This window comes from Salvelinus alpinus, chromosome 21, assembly GCF_045679555.1.
Source record: "Salvelinus alpinus chromosome 21, SLU_Salpinus.1, whole genome shotgun sequence".
In the NCBI taxonomy this organism is placed as follows: Eukaryota; Metazoa; Chordata; class Actinopteri; order Salmoniformes; family Salmonidae; genus Salvelinus; species Salvelinus alpinus.
Genome location: NC_092106.1, coordinates 7,045,133 through 7,057,554, shown reverse-complemented (window position 1 = coordinate 7,057,554; position 12,422 = coordinate 7,045,133). Strand labels below are relative to the sequence as shown.

General features: G+C 42.7%; 1 long non-coding RNA gene across 1 annotated transcript; it reads left to right on the top strand.

Annotated features, from left to right (window-relative positions):
* Positions 1–9,393: 9,393 nt before the first annotated feature.
* On the top strand, positions 9,394–11,669 carry LOC139547711 (uncharacterized). Its single transcript, XR_011669590.1, has 3 exons — positions 9,394–9,541; positions 10,803–10,938; positions 11,094–11,669. It is a non-coding gene; the product is annotated as an uncharacterized lncRNA (long non-coding RNA).
* Positions 11,670–12,422: the final 753 nt, after the last annotated feature.

Genomic DNA, 12,422 nt, shown 5'->3' with positions numbered 1-12,422 from the left:
TGCAGCTTGCGGGTGATTACAAGTAGAACAAATTGGATATCCTGACCACGGTTGGGAATTACATATCACTTTGCAAGCCAGCATAATGTGACCTGCCCGATGTGCCTGCAAACCAGGAGATTCAGACCACTGTGTTAGGGTAAAACTAGGCTGTCAAAGTATGTCCTTATGATATATGAAATGTATTGTCATAAAGAGTTTAATTTCAATTATAAAATATTAACTTAGGCACTCACTTGAAGGCTACAGAACTGAAAGCCATTGGCCGTGTTCGAGAGGCTCAAAACCACATTTTATCATGGATAAATTGTGACTGACAGACTGATCTGCAAATAATATTGAGTCATTATTTATGATGCAAAGTGATTTGTAGATCAGTCAGTCGGCACCCACCTGCAGTGGTTTTGATGCTCTTGAACAAGGCCATTGGCTCAATCCCAATACTCATTTTAGCCCTCCCCCTCGAATTTCAAGTGTCCCTCGGTGGGCGAGTGTCCTTCAAAAACGGAGCAACAAGTGTTAGGGACTAGGGAGAGATAAATAACCATAGGGAATGGGACATCCCTACATCACTCGTGCACAGCAGAAGCCTCCAAAGGATAGTTTACCACGCAATTCATTGACGACGAGCCTTGTGTTTTTCACCAATGTCTGTACTGGCGGCACTAATAGGTTTCCTTATATATCTCATGCAACAAATACGTAGGGCAACCATGAGCAACAAACGAGAACCGCAAAACAACTATGTGCCGTAATATACCCATCCTCTGGCTGTGTTTCAGAACCCCACAGTGGAGGTGTCGTAATACCAATAAAACCTAGCGGTCAAACATGGAAATGGTTACAATCGTTTTTTCCATTTTAGAAACTCTTAAAATAAGGGGATGTTTGGCAGCATGAGTGAAGGAGGCTACTGAAGCAGGACTTTCAATTGCAGTTTGATCCGTCACTCTGTCATTTTCTGCCATTTCTAGGGGTATTAATGATTAACCATGGAAGCAATTAAAACAACTGTTCTGAACTAATATTTTCATACCAAACGTTTTAGGGTCCATACACAGATTGGCTACATAGCCATGTATCCATTGAACCAGTACAACAGTAACTATCTTAATTTACTCCCGTTATACGGCCGGTGTGTACTTCAAAAATGCCTCTTCGGCACCTCCAATGTATTGAGCTGTTGTAGGCTTCCAACCTGTTCGTGGCAGTAATGAGCGATTGTAGCTATCGAATTGTCATACTTTTGTTTGCTTGTAAATGTTTATTTAGATATTTTTTGGAAGTACATACCGGCCCGTAAGGAGTAAATTAAAATACAGTAGTTGCTCAGTGAAACTCCATATTTGGTGATCAACAAACGTATTTTGACATTATAACGCTTGCAGAGCTGGTGAATGGGAGTTTATATCTGAGCATTCTGGGGGTCTCTAACACACAGACACTCACACATCCATATGCATACAGGTTTTTTCTCCGCTACACATAATCAATATATTAGTTATAATTATCTATGTTGCTTCAGAGGGCATTGCATGACAATTGTCTTCATTCTCTAACGTTAACGTTACCACAATAAAGAAAAATGATTGACATTTCATTTTTTTCTTATGAACAGCAAGACAAGCTTACAAAATTGTTTATTAACTTTGCAGTAAATGTATTGTAGAACAAACATGCCTTTGATTCTAAGGAATCATGTCAGTTCTATTCGTGGCATTTATATCTGAACGTTACAAAACGTTTTTATACTGAACATGCCCAGGGGAACCCACGGACCAATATATGAACCCCACTGCCCATCACTTGTCTGTCTGGAAAGCCTCCACAAATGAAAATGTGTGGTGGGTGGGGTCAGCCCACAGCTGACCCCGCCCCTTTCTGTGTGCCGCTTCTCCTCAATCAAGGTTTTCACTAGCTTCTATAGCCACAAAGTCAGATTTCACAGGTCACAAATTCAGATTCCACATCCACAAAGTCAAAATTGGATACAAAAAATATATATTTTCAGGCTTAATTTAAGGTCAGGGTTAGGTTTAAAATAAAAATGTAAGATGAGAAATTGTAGATATGGGTGGGGTTTATGACTTTGTGGCTATAGAAGCTTGGGACGACTCTCAAGTCTGCATCTCAATTTGATTTGTTTCTTAATGCATTTGAACCTATCAGTTGTGTTGTGACAAGGTAGGGGTGGTATTCAGAAGATAGCCCTATTTGGTAAAATACCAAGTCCACATTATGGCAAGAACAGCTCAAATAAGAAAATAGAAACGACAGTTTAAGACGTGAAGGTCAGTCAATACGGAAAATTTCAAGAACTTTGAAAGTTTCTTCAACTGCAGTCGCAAAAACCATCAAGGACCATGATGAAACTGGCTCTCATGAGGACGGCCACAGGAAAGGAAGACCCAGCGTTACCTCTGCTTAGTTACCAGCCTCAGAAATTGCAGCCCACATAAATGCTTCACAGAGTTCAAGTAACAGACAGATCTCAACATCAACTTTTCAGAGGAGACTGCGTGATTCAGGCCTTCATAGTCGAATTGCTGCAAAGAAACCACTACTAAAGGACACCAATAAGAAGAACAGACTTGATTGGGCCAAGAAACATAAGCAATGGACATTAGACTGGTGGAAATCTGTCCTTCGGTCCGATGAGTCCAAATTTGTGATTATTGGATCCAACAGCCGTGTCTTTGTGAGACGCAGCGTAGGTGAACGGATGATCTCTGCATGTGTGGTTCCCACCATGAAGCATGGAGGAGGTGTGATGGTGTGGGGGTGCTTTGCTGGTGACGCTGTCTGTGATTTATTTCAAATTCAAGGCACACTTAACCAGCATGGCTACCACAGCATCCTGCAGCGATACACCATCCCATCTGGTTTGCGCTTAGTGGGACTGTCATTTGTTTTTCAACAGGACAATGACCCAACACACCTCCAGGCTGTGTAAGGGCTTTTTGACCAAGAAGGAGAGTGCTGGAGTGCTTCATCAGATGACCTGGCCTCGACAATCACCTGACCTCAACCCAATTGAGATGGCTTGGGATGAGTTGGACCGCAGAGTGAAGGAAAAGCAGCCAACAAGTGCTCAAGCATATGTGGAAAGTTTTTACAGACTGTTGTAAAAGCATTCCAGGTGAAGCTGGTTGAGAATGCCAAGAGTGTGCAAAGCTGTCATCAAGACAAAGGTTGGCTACTTTGAAGAATCTGAAATATAAAATATATTGTGATTTGTTGAACACTTTTTTGGTTACTACATGATTCCATATGTGTTATTTCATAGTTTCAATATTTAATCAAATCATTTATTTGTAATTTTTTGGGGGATACCTAAAGGGGTCCTAAAATTCAAAATCAAATAGCTAAATGATCCATGGTATGACAATATTAAAAAAATATATATGTAAGCTTAGAAACCCCCTCCCCCAATGACTTAGACTCTTATAAGGCCAGTTTTAAAAGTTCAGAGTGATAGAGCAGCTCTCAGATGGTCAGGGAGAGCATTCCATGGGTGAGGAGCAAGGGAGCATGAAGGCTTGGGTCCCCCATAGTTCAGAGACGTGTCTTGGGGACTTGAAGCAGTAGGAAGTGGTTGGAGCTGAGAGTGCAAGGTATAGATACAGTACAGTACATCATTAAAGTGATATGAGTCCAAAGCAGAGTAGATCTGTGTGTTAGAGGGAAGATGGAGGCATCTGGACATATTGAACCATTGACTCTGTGAGTCACCATATTCTCTACCTATATTCAATGAAAATGTGGGGCAGAATATAACCAATCACAGTCTTTCAAAAAGAGCACCTCCCTGAAAATTACATCTGTGCTATCCTTCCCTCTCCCTCCCTCATCCCTGATACAGAGAGAAAGAGAGAGAGAGACCTGACCCGATCTCCCCACATAGTCTTTTCAAAGGCATGCTTTTGGATTCGTAAAAAAAGTGACAGAATCTCAATGTCAGGGAGAACGGTGCACCGTCTCTGATAGTAGGCAGTCTCTGTCGGGGTGCCACTATTCTCCAGGTTAGCTTATACTGAGAAAATAATCAGAGCCCTCTTTGAACCCACCTCTCAAGGATACACATTGGTGGGAAAGGCACCTTTTAACAGTTAGAAACTTCAATTCAGCCATGAGAGAGCAGTAGGAGGCTCTCCTCTCCGCCCTGGCTTGTGTTATCTCAGGCTTTGTCTTTGTTGCACCCCCCAACTGGGTGAGTGATGTTTCGAAGAATCGTGGTGTCCCTGTGAAATTGTGCATTCCTCTGTGAGACTCTGCGAGAGAGGTGCGTTGGATAGCCAGAGCAGCGTGAAGAGTAAGTGCTGTGAGAGTTTTGTGAAGCAGGGCGCCTCTAATGAAAACACACTCGGGGATGGAGCGTCTGTACACAAACCCACTGTGCGTCCCCCCCCCTGCGCGTATCACAACTGCATGCAGACGACCTCACTGACCCTGACGCCTCTGTGTCAACACTGGCCTCCCCGCACGCTGCACATGCACACGCTCGCACACACAGACACATACACACCGCCCTCCCCCTGAGACACACAATCATACACACATACATGAGCGCGCCTACCATATTAACAATTATCATGCTGCACATGCATACACACACACTACAGCTCAGCATTTAACACCATAGTACCCTCCAAACTCGTCATCAAGCTCGAGACCCTGGGTCTCGACCCCGCCCTGTGCAACTGGGTCCTGGACTTCCTGACGGGCCGCCCCCAGGTGGTGAGGGTAGGTAACAACATCTCCACCCCGCTGATCCTCAACACTGGGGCCCCACAAGGGTGCGTTCTGAGCCCTCTCCTGTACTCCCTGTTCACCCACGACTGCGTGGCCATGCACGCCTCCAACTCAATCATCAAGTTTGCGGATGACACTACAGTGGTAGGCTTGATTACCAACAACGACGAGACGGCCTACAGGGAGGAGGTGAGGGCCCTCGGAGTGTGGTGTCAGGAAAATAACCTCACACTCAACGTCAACAAAACAAAGGAAATGATTGTGGACTTCAGGAAACAGCAGAGGGAGCACCCCCCTATCCACATCGACGGGTCAGTAGTGGAGAAGGTGGAAAGTTTTAAGTTCCTCGGTGTACACATCACGGACAAACTGAATTGGTCCACCCACACAGACAGCGTTGTGAAGAAGGCGCAGCAGCGCCTCTTCAACCTCAGGAGGCTGAAGAAATTCGGCTTGTCACCAAAAGCACTCACAAACTTCTACAGATGCACAATCGAGAGCATCCTGTCGGGCTGTATCACCGCCTGGTACGGCAACTGCTCCGCCCACAACCGTAAGGCTCTCCAGAGGGTAGTGAGGTCTGCAGAACGCATCACCGGGGGCAAACTACCTGCCCTCCAGGACACCTACACCACCCGATGTCACAGGAAGGCCATAAAGATCATCAAGGACAACAACCACCCAAGCCACTGCCTGTTCACCCCGCTATCATCCAGAAGGCGAGGTCAGTACAGGTGCATCAAAGCAGGGACCGAGAGACTGAAAAACAGCTTCTATCTCAAGGCCATCAGACTGTTAAACAGCCACCACTAACATTTAGCGGCCGCTGCCAACATACTGACTCAACTCCAGCCACTTTAAAAATGGGAATTGATGGAAATTATGTAAAAATGTACCACTAGCCACTTTAAACAATGCCACTTAATATAATGTTTACATACCCTACATTACCCATCTCATATGTATATACTGTACTCTATATCATCTACTGCATCTTGCCATCTTTATGTAATACATGTACCACTAGCCACTTTAAACTATGCCACTTTATGTTTACATACCCTACAGTACTCATCTCATATGTATATACCGTACTCTATACCATCTACTGCATCTTGCCATGCCGTTCTGTACCACCACTCATTCATATATCTTTATGTACATATTCTTTATCCCTTTACACTTGTGTGTGTGTATAAGGTAGTAGTTGTGGAATTGTTAGGTTAGATTACTTGTTGGTTATTACTGCATTGTCGGAACTAGAAGCACAAGCATTTCGCTACACTCGCATTAACATCTGCTAACCATGTGTATGTGACTAATAAAATTTGATTTGATTTGATTTGATTTGACACATTGCCTTACATGTCACCAACTGTCACTGAAAAGCTCACACATCCTGTGTGGACATATACACACGCAGAAATCTTGAATTGCTCAATCTTATAGAGGCTAACGGAACATAAACGGCTTTTGGATTTTGGATTTGCTTGGTCAGCAACAGCAGTTACCATAGACTTCCACTCATTGCGCTAACGCTAGTTAGCAACTTCCTTTGAACTGCACGCAGAGACATAACAATGGTATCCACGAATTCATCTGACTCTGGGAAGGTAGATCAAGGGCTTCATTGTCAAAATCCTAAAGTATCCCTTTAACCTTATATAGATATCTTGGTCCTATGGAAAACATAACATCCTTGTCCTTTAAGGTCCTGGCTGTTAGTAGTTTCCATGGTGACAGGTTTTGTGTTCAGATAATAAGGTGAAGTGGTTTCTATTCTGAGGCATCATTTAGGTCATTCTCTCCCATGGGGGGGGGATCTATCTGTCTCAGTCTGATCAATATCACAGACGTGTACACACACTCACGCATACACACACTCACCTTCCTCCTGTCTAACTCACTGCTATTGGACAAAAGCATTGAGGGGAGGCAGGTAGCCTAGTGGTTAACGTTGGCCTAGTAACCAAAATGTTTGCAAGATCAAATCCCAGAGCTGACAAGGTAAAAATGCTGTCGTTCTGCACCTGAACAAGGCAGTTTAACCCACTGTTCCTAGGCCGTCATTGTAAATAAGAATTTGATCTTAACTGACTAGCCTAGTTAAATAAAGGTTAAAAAAAACTCTCTGACATAAGACAAGGAGTATGACTGTCTTTGTATCTCTTGAGCTTACTTGCTTTGGCCATTTGAGAACTATTTGCAAAGCAAAAGACCACAGCCAAGCTCCTTGAGACTTCCTTGAGTTCATGTTGTGTTACTTTGGCACACAGTACAATGTGACTTAATCTCCAGTCTAAATATGAGCAGTAATGTTATGCATGTGGTATTGTTGGCAGAACCAAAACAGTCTGGTCAGGGAAGGAGATAGGCCTGTCGTGTGACCACTGAAAATGGGGCTGACACAATGGACTGGGGTCTCAGGTGGTATGGGAAAAGGCTGGCAGAGCAGAAGGAAGGAGGTAGGTGAGAAACACAATCCTCTGTTTTTAGTCCTCCAGTCTGGAAGCAACCCATGCCCCTTTCCTGTCCAGGTGCTAGCCTGCAGTAGACGAAGGCATAAAAACAAAGAGGCTTTACTGACTGTAAAGCTAGAGGAAGTTACTGTTGGCGGTGGCACCATGAGTAAAAAGTACAATAACAAAATAGGTAGGAGGGAGAAAAAGGGGGAGGGATGTCCTCTAAAAAAGTCAGCCAGCACAGAAGAAGATGAGTTTGTAATTTTACCAATCTTGTACGGTAGCCTAGAATTGCCTCAGGTTAATAAGATCGTAACAGAGAACAATCATTTTTTGACAAACGTCATTCTTTTTTACTCCTTTTCTCCCCGCTCTTAGCTTTATTCCACACGAAAAAATACTGTCAATGTCAGAATGAAAAGAGAGAGAAAGAGTAGAGAGAGTGTGTGTCAAAAGAGAGATGGGAAGATAGAGAGAGAGAGAGAGAGAGAGAGCATGAATAGAGGCTGTTGACCAATATGCTGAGTCACTGTTACACTGGAAGAATTTCATCCGCCATACTATGAGGATTTAGGCAGATTCAGAGATACAGGAGTACTCCTAGTGATATGCAAAATACACTGTAATACACTGATACCCAAAATATTTGATCACAGCATTAGAACGTTTTATTTGTCTAATGGGGGCTACACTAAAATGTATTTCCTGAGCAACTTCATCAGATGCTCATAATTCAATGCTAGGGTCATCTCTCTCAAAACCGCTGATTCATGGTTAGGATGGAACTTCTTACCAATCATGAGTCATCATTACAGGAGAATGCCACTGACTGATGGGCAGGAATGTGAGAACGTGAGAACCAGGAGAACAATTTCAGTTTATTGCTAGTGGTATCAATAATGGTATTTTTATATAAATAATTCCCCATAGGATTCAATAGAGAAGCACATTTTTAATATTGATAATAAAAAATTATTTACAAAAATTCAAATTTTTGATATCGATAATACAGTTTGTGATATAAATAATTCAATTTATTTTATATAATTTTTTTAAATGATCAATATCAATATCAATATCCCTAGGGCCGCAGCGGTCTAAGGCACTGTAACGCAGTGTTGCGGCTTCACTACAGCCTGGGGTTTGATCCCAGGCTGTGTCACAACTGGCCGTGACCGGGAGTCCCATAGGGCGGTGCACAATTGGCCCAGCGTCGTCTGGGTTAGGGGAAGGTTTGGCTGGGAGGGGGGCTTTACTTGGCTCTTCGCGCTCTTGTGATTCTTTGTGGCAGGCCGGGCGCCTGAAAGCTGACTTCAGTCGTCAGTTGAATGGTGTTTCCTACAACACATTGGTGCAGCTGGCTTCCGGGTTAAGCAAGCAGGTGTTAAGAAGCGTGGTTTGGCGGGGGGTCCATGACGTGACCTTCGCCTCTCCCGAGCCTGTTGGAGAGTTGCAAGGATGAGACAAGATCGTAATCACAAAATTGGTACAAATTATATATTAATAATAATCGAAAAATTTATTAAATTATACTTTTTTTCGAGGGAGGAAAGGACCATCCTACTGTGAAACCTTAAAGTTATAATTCTATAGGTAAAACTATACAAAAAATATTCACGTCACCAAATAATTGGTTAAAATACACTGTTTTGCAATGAAGGTCGACAGTAACTTCAACAGCACTGTCTGGGCTAGCACCATGGTCCATCCTCCTCTAGTTACATTGACTTCAATACAAAACCTAGATGGCCGGTAGACCTCACCCCCTTTCATAGACATGCATGGTAATTATGACCACTTCCGGAGGACGTCCTCCAACCAATCAAAGCTTTTGCGGTATGAACTGACATGTTGTTCATCCAATCATAGATGTAGGATCAGAGAATGAACATTGTGTGTTGTATTGGGATTGTGCCACAGAGCATTATGGGGGTTGTATGTGTTGAGAAACCTGGTGACATTGTTGGAAGAGATTAAGAGTGATAGTTGAGTATTTTTGGAAATTATTCAATTCAAATTAGTTTTTTTAAATTACAGGAGACGGAGGAGGTATATTATACATTGTTTTCTTGGTTTTAGAACTTTATTTTTGTATCGTTAGTGCAATTTATTTAAATTTGCCTTGCTAACTTCAGTAGCTAGCTAGCTACCAGCGTCATTGTGCATTTTTCTCCACCAGAATGGTAGAATGTCCCAACACTGCCGAAAATGTTGTGGACTTTTTGTTGAAGAACCTCTTTCATTCTCTGGGGCAAATGAAAAAGGTGTGAATTAAAAGCGAGGGTCGACCTCTGCCTGAGATCAGTTTCATGAAGAAGGCTGAAAAGGTGAGGGCGTTCAACACCACCTGGTATCAAAAGTATAGCTGGTTAACAGAGAGCCTTTCATCAAGCCGCCTGTAATTGCACATTAAGATTCTTTACATGCTGAACATCTTTTCTGGGATGTCGAAAACAATTCAGAATGAGTTGATAGCTTCCGTCGCGTCATCCATTAAAAGTTAGATTAAAGAGGTTGACACAGCACATTTTTTCACGTGCGCTCAAGTAGGCTTTGCACTTTCCTCCAGTATTTATTTGACAAAGGTGATACATAATCACTCCGGACAGACACAAGCAAAAACTCATGACATAAATGTTGCAGCAGCCTAGGCCACACCTAAACATCAGAGATCTGACATGCTGTATGGGATGAAAACGAGACCATTTTTCTGTCTGATCAACTGTAGACTACTATTAAGAGCAGCTGCATACAGCCTATGTGCCCTGTCCATCTGGTCAGGGTAAACTAATTGGTAACGTTATGTATTTATAGTCCAGTTGTGCGTCAGGAGAAAATGTGAACGTGATCAAATTTAGATTATATTCAAAATTGGGCTGGCTAGGCTGCCTATACGTTTTGAATCCAAAATTATTAACTTGAAATAATGAATCAACATAATAGTGATAGCAGATGTGAGTCATTTTTTTTACAAGGCCTACAGTTGCATAGGCCTGCATGATGCAAACATGCATAAAGCAAGCTCAGCCCTGTGAGTTCCATTGTCTATCAGTTGTTATCTCTTTGTCTGGGTAGAGGAAATCCCCCTCCTAATCTAATCTAAATATAATTTATGTCAACAAATGTAAGGTAGCTACAGTTTGAAAGGGTTCATCCCCCCCAGTGCCAGGAGTTATTTTAAACCATGTTACTTGATTAGGAAAACTGGTCCCATCATAGCCCACATAAAACCTTTTTACAACTGATTAATCACTGTCATACCTTATAGGGTCCAGAGTTTTCCTAGTTAGGTTAACATATAAGGAACAACTCCAGGCCCTAGGAGGTTTAAATTGCCCCACCACTCTGGAACCTCTGGTGCCACCAGTCTGCATGCAGTTGTCAGTTATCGTCAGGTATGTGGATGATCAGGGCTTTATTCAGGAATGTTTCTTGAGCTGCTTTGATGTGTCAAGTGGGCGAGATGCGCAGTCTGTGTTTAACTTTGTGAATTCTGAGATGTCTGAGTTTAAGCTCTTAGAGAAACTCGTTGTCCAAACCTACGATGGCGCCGCTCTAATGGAATGTATCTGCTATTTGTATTTACAGCTAAGTCCCTTCATGTTCCCTGATTAGGAGGTGATGACTCCTCAACCATTGTCAACTCTCTCCTGACATGAACTGAAGCCACGCCTCATGTGCCCGCTCATCCACTGGCACATTGGATGTTTCCTTTCCAAGCACTGTGAGTACCCTTATCAATTTTCTCTCATTACTGTATGTAGAGTCAGTCACATACACAAACACATCAAGGATTTTACTCCTTGCTTGGACTAACTCATTCTTAGCTCTTTTGTCTAACTGTGTAGTGTGTTGTCTTATTGTTTTTTGTCTTCCCAGTAAAATCCTGTCCAGCACTGGTCAAGCCTCTGAACACCTCAACTCATGCCTCATACCCTCATTCAATCACTGCTGTGATCCCTTCCCAACATGGTATAAGTAGCCCTCTCATTCCCATCCCCCATAATATTGTACTATAAATGTCTTTATTAAATGCTTTAGGTTTAAGGAATTAGTCTTGGATGATTTTTGAAACACACTTGGTGGTCTCCGTGTGTTCCGTGGGTCTCCCATCCTCCTCAATTTTTCAAGTCACCAGCCTCCACTGATGGTATGACATGATTCATCTGTTGTAAAAAGGTTTAATATGGGCTATGGGACCAGAGTTTTTCTCATCAGCCCACATGGTTTTAAAAAACTCCTGGATGAAAGCCCTGTTAAACGGCAGCAAACTAGTACTTGATCATGTGAATTATATGTTAGAGAAGGACTTTGGGGGTTTCATAAACACAGACACAGAGAAAGCAACATGATTGGACAATACGACTCACAGGGCTGAGCTTGCTTTATGCAGGTTTGCATCCTGTAGTCCTGCCCTATGCAACTGTAGGCCTAATAAAAAATGAACTCACAGTCTGTCAGCTATTGTGTTTATTGAGTCATTCCAGTTAATCATTATGGACTGAACAATTCTAGGTAACCTAGTACGCCCAAATTTGAATATAAACCAAATGTTATCCCATTCACAGTTTCTCACAAACAAATGGGCTATAAATTCACAACATTGCCACTTTGTTTACCCTGGCCAGAGGGACAGGGAGCATAGTAGGCTAGACTATGCAGCTGCTGTTGTCTGTAGCCTACAGTTGATCAGACTAAGCAATAGTCTCATTTCCATGCAATATAGCATCCCAGCAAACAGGGGATGTCCTGAGGACATTCAGCGACGTTCCCATTTTGTCCAAAGGGAATGTTCTCTGTGGGACCTTTGTCTAGTTCCCTGTACGTTCCCAGGACATCACTCAGGACCTTTTTTAGGACTTGCTCAGGACTTTCATTTTACTAGTTTTCTTCAGTGTATTTTTAACAGAGCTGAGATTTACTTTGAAGTGCAAAGTGTAGGAACAGACGTACAGGTCAAATCAGTCATTGATACAGACATGGTGGTGTAGCAGGAAAATTGGAATGCTGTGAACCAAGAGGTTATGAGTTCAAATCCCAGGTGAGGACACAGGGAGATGAAATCACCTTTCAGCAGGACAATAACCTAAAACCCAAAGCCACGCTGGAGTTGCTTACAAAGAAGACAGTGGCCGAGTTACAGTTTTGACTTAAATCTGCTTAAAAATCTATGGCATTATGGCAAGACCTGAAAATGGTTGTCTAGCA